General features: G+C 37.3%; 1 pseudogene; it reads left to right on the top strand.

The window, feature by feature from the left end:
- The first annotated feature begins 896 nt into the window (after window positions 1-896).
- Window positions 897-3,639, top strand: LOC147354909 (olfactory receptor 5F1-like; annotated as a pseudogene).
- Window positions 3,640-5,345: the final 1,706 nt, after the last annotated feature.

Here is a 5,345-nt window from a genome sequence, read left to right as displayed (position 1 = left end):
TCTTTATGTATGGATGTGAGAGTTTGACTATAGAGAAAGCTAAGCACTGAAGAACTGATGCTTTTGAACTGTGGTGTTGGAGAATACTCTTGAGAGTCCCTTGGACTTCAAGGAAATTCAACCAATCCATCCTAAAGGAGATCAGTCCTAGGTGTTTATTGGAAGGATTGATGTTGAAGCTGAAATTCCAATATTTTGCCCACTGATGCAAAGAGCTGACTCATTTCAAAAGACCCTGATGCTGGGAAAGATTGAGGGCAGGAGGAGAAGGGGATGACAGAGGGTGAGATGGTTGGATGGCATCACTGACTCAATGGACACGGGTTTGGGTGAACTCTGGAAGTTGATAATGGACAGGGAGGCCTGGCGTGCTGCAGTCCATGGGGTCGCAGAGTCGGACATGACTAAGCAACTGAACTGAACTGAACTGAATGTATAAATATGAATTGTGTAGCAGTGTTCTATATAGAAAACAGCTGTTTCATTAAAAAGCACAATTAGATCAGTTTTTTTTTTTTTTTTCTATTCCTTTCTTTTCTTCTCAAAAATTTCCTGTTCTTCTTTGAGTTTCTGTCCTCCAGAGTGATACATATAAACAAAGCCACATGAACAAACATTCAGTTATGGCAGAGTTTAATCACCGCATAGTTCCAAAACAGGTTGATCAGTGTTTAATGTGTGAAACTGACACATATTCTGCATGATGGACTCATGGATTTCTTGCTTATGGAAATCTGTCAATTACCAACAGCATCCTTTAATCTGAATATTAAAGGTAAGCCTAAATGTGGAAGTGGAATGGGAGTGATTTAGTAGAATTCTGGAGGAAATTGAGAGGGGGTCAGGTCTTGTTAAGATGGTAACTATATTATATAGTTTTTGGAGAGAAATTCCCCATGGCCCTTGCCTTGCACTTGCTGCTAAAGTGGCACCTGATAGAAGCTGCGATATTCAACTGGGATGTGGTAAAGCTGACCTAATGACCTGTCATAAAGTTGTCATCCAGCTCAGAAATCTAGGTCCCTTTGTGGCCAATATAATTCATATTCATCAGAAGAATATTCATGAACTTAGTAGTTAGCATCTTCTTCCAGTTTATTTCACTCAAAACAGGTGGATTGCAGGTTAAATTTACCCAGAAATGTGGTGAGTTACATACACACACAGTTACACACAGACACACACTCAGACATATGCATACATAGGGGGAGATTTATAATTTTGTAGTGGTTTATGTACCCTTTTGGAATAAGCTAAAATTATTAAAAAAAAATAGGCAATTAAATAGCCAATTAAAGTTTTTATCTTTGGAAAACAACTTTAAAGTAACACAGAGATCAATAACTAAGTTATGATGCAAGTCCACATAGAGTGTGATTCCATCTACCTATGTATGATCATATTTTAATTACTTTTGAGAATGGAGTTTCTGTCATTAGAGGATTGACTCACAATTAAAAGCTGTAATCTAGTCACCATGGTTAAACCCTCTTTCAGAAAAAAAAAAAAATCCAAGTATGTGTATATATTCAAGAAGTGTCTCAAATTTTTACACAGAAACAATCCATATTGTCTCTGATTTAATTTCATTTCAACATGAAAATTGTCTCTTTATAATTTTTATGCCTCAACTGAGTTATTAGAGAAGATTATGATAAGAAAGAAAATAATAGACCAGATGAACTAGTACTGGGAAAGATATTATTAAGTGTGTGCTGCTGCCCTTATCTTTCACTGCCGAGGACAGGTATGGTGACTGCTACTATAGGGCATTGATTTGATAATGTGTTTTGTAATGAGAACAGATATGTGGTTAACTTTTAAAACATACATAATAATTCTTAAGAGTATAATAGGTATCAAAATATGGGTTATTTGAAACAGGCTGTGTTTGCTGCTTGGAAAATACAAAAGTGATGTTTGGGTAGTGAGTCATAAATATTGGAATCAAAGAATAAAGAGAGCTGTCTTTGTGAGAAAAAAATGCATTTGAGTTAAACAAATACCTCCTCAGAAAATGGGGAAGACTTCAACAAGGATAGCTCTGAAATTTGCATTTTGGATGTGGGCTAGAAGAGAAAGAATAGAACATAAATGTTGCATTAGAAAAAAACTGAAGTGAACTATGTAGACTTAGGCCAAGGATTTTTGGATGCCTCAACCCACATTTCAGAAAAGGCAATGGCAATCCACTCCAGTACTCTTGCCTGGAAAATCCCATGGATGGAGGAGCCTGGTAGGCTGCAGTCCATGGGGTTGTGAAGAGTTGGACATGACTGAGCGACTTCCCTTTCACTTTTCACTTTTATGCATTGGAGAAGGAAATGGCAACCCACTCCAGTGTTCTTGCCTGGAGAATCCCAGGGACAGCGGAGCCTGGTGGGCTGCCATCTCTGGGGTTGCACAGAGTCGTACCCAACTGAAGCGACTTAGCAGCAGCAGCAGCAACCCACATTTAATACAGATAATTGGTTAACAAACTCCAACATTTATTCATTTTTTCACTAGTTTCTACCTTATTTCAGTTGTTCTATTTACTATACTCTATTATCCAAGCCATTTTTTCCCTCATGTGCCACTAACCACATTAACATTCCTATTACTTCATGGAAACATAGAACAGTGAAATGTTTCCATCTAATGGAAGCTGAAGCATTATATATCTGTAATAAATGGCCGGAAAAAAAATTATACTTCACTGACGGAGTTCATCCTGTTGGGATTAGCAGACACACTGGAGCTACAAGTTATCCTCTTCTGCCATTTTTCTATGATTTAAACACTTACAGTTGTGGGGAATGTTGGGATGATCCTCTTAATCAGAGCTGATTCCAGACTTCACACACCCATGTACTTCTTCCTGGCTAACCTGTCCTTTGTGGATGTTAGTTATTCCTCCACCATCACTCCAAAGATGCTGGTTGATTTATTGTCAGAGAAGAAAACCATCTCCTTTGCTGGCTGGTTTCTGCAGATGTACTTCTTTATAGCCTTGGCCACAATTGAATGCATCCTTTTTGGGTTAATGGCCCATGACCGCTATGTGGCCATATGTAGCCCTCTCCTTTACTCCTTGATCATGTCCAGGACAGTCTGCCTGAAAATGGCAGCAGGGGTTTTTACAGCAGGACTGTTCAACTCTGTGGTTCACACAGGTTATGTGAACAGCTTGTCATTCTGCAGTTCCAATGTCATCTATCACTTCTTCTGTGACATCCCTCCAATTTTTAAGCTCTTGTGTTCTGACACACACCTGTGTGAAAGCATCTTGTCCACATTTGCTGGTGTGAATATGGTCAGAACTCTGCTGGTGATCCTTACCTCCTAGTGTTACATTCTTTTCTCCATCTTCTGTATGCATAAAGAGGAGGGGAGATGCAAAGCCTTCTCCACATGTGCGTGTCACCTGACAGCCATGATCCTGTTCTATTCCACCTCCATCTACACTTATCTGAGACCTACTTCCAGCTACTCCCTGACTCAAGACAAGTGGCTTCCGTGTTCTACAGAGTGGTGATCCCCATGTTGAATCCTTTGATCTACAGCTTTAGGAATGAGGAAGTAAAGAAGGCTGTAAGGAATGTAATTACTAAGAAAATGGTCCCTTTATTTCTAGGATTGTTGCTTAGGTTTTCTTGACTAAACAGAGCATGTTTTAAAGTTTTAAAGTGTGGATCAAGCTTACTGTTTATCACAAGAATATTTCCTAATTAATCATGTATTATTATTACTCAAGTACTTGTATCCAATTAGATATAAACTAACTGATAAAAAATGTGTATCAGACTGTTATAAAATTATATACTTTTCACCTGATCATTTTATATTTCTATTGTGTCACCAAAATTTGAGCTTATTTATAAAGTAATATTGGTTAGGGAAATGAAGTTATTAAGTATTTAAAGACAAAAGTAACAGTATCATATGAAACTAGCCAAGAAAAGAACTTAGAATTTTCAGTTTATTTTTTCCAGTGCATACTTTTTCACCATTTATGTTTTGTAATAGATTGCTATATAGCATATATGCCAAATGTTTTAAGTTTTGAATAGATTCCGATTTTATTTCATGGAATAATTTCCTGGGGATAAGCTTAAATCAAAATTCAGGAATATAATTTTAATAATAGCAGTAAACACATCAACTTTTATTTCTGCTATTCCTACAAACAGATATTCATTTAAAAAAGAAGTTATGAATTTGTATAAAAGAATGCAATTTAGAAAACTGTTCTTTGATTAGAATGCACCACTTACAGTAGTTTTTCTTCTATTGCCTTCTTTCCTTCTCAAAATTTTCTATTCTCTCACTTTCTGTCTTCCAGATGATTTATACACTCAAAGCCATCTCACACACATTCAGCTACTCCAGAGTTTAAGTAGCTCTACCCGTAGATGTTGACATTGAATGGATGTAACACACATATTATGGAAATCTATCATTAACAACAAATAATCAAAATCAATCATAATATTAAAGCTAACCATTAATATGAAGGTGGAATGGGAATTAGCTTAGTAGAATTCTGGAGTAAAGTTAGTGTGGTTCAGGGCTTGCTAAAAAGATCAACTCACATATAATTTTTGAAGGGAAATTCTCCATGGCCCTTCTTTTGCTCTTTCTGCTACAGTTGCACCTGATAGAAGCTGTGATGCTCAAGTCATCTGGGATGTGGCAGAACAGATCATTACCTGTCACAAAAGGTCATTCAGGTCAAGCGTCCATGGCCCTCTGTGGTCTGAAGAGCATTCACGTAGTCATCCGTGCTGTCTGTGTACCCTTGGGCCCTACTTTCAGTCTATATTTTTTCTCTGTTCCTAGAGGCCCTGCAGCAGGCTGATCAGGCTGATCTCAGTGAAGATCCACTCCTTCACTAAGTGACTCACCTGCATTCCGCTGCACCAGCCAGCTGCTGTTTGGTTGGTCTCTTTCTATTTCTCTGTCATAGGTACTTCTGGGATCAAGATAGTTCACTAGCAAACACTAATATTCTACTCCTTCCATTAAATGCTTTATTTCTAGTAAAGCTCAGGAATAGAAACATTGTGTTCAGGATGAAATATAGTTATTCTGAGATTTGGGTGTTTTGACATATTGCATTTAGAACCATGTTCACTGTTCTCTAATTCAGCCTTTAGGAATTCAGCCTTCTACATTTCATTAATCTTGCAAATATTTAAAACTTTGGGAGATTTTTTTTTAATTAATGAATGTGTGCTCCTTATATACATTTAGACTAACTTTTAACTTGCAATTTTTGTAAAAAGTGTTTTTAACATTATTGCATGTTCTTTCTTATTAGGGCAATGGCACCCCACTCCAGTATTCTTGCCTGGAAAATCCCA

The sequence above is a fragment of the Bos grunniens genome, chromosome 17, assembly GCF_055505025.1.
Source record: "Bos grunniens cultivar Pamir isolate PY7600 chromosome 17, Bosgru_T2T1.0, whole genome shotgun sequence".
In the NCBI taxonomy this organism is placed as follows: Eukaryota; Metazoa; Chordata; class Mammalia; order Artiodactyla; family Bovidae; genus Bos; species Bos grunniens.
The sequence above is the reverse complement of the archived record's forward strand: the minus strand, read 5'-3'. Positions and strand labels throughout refer to the sequence as shown.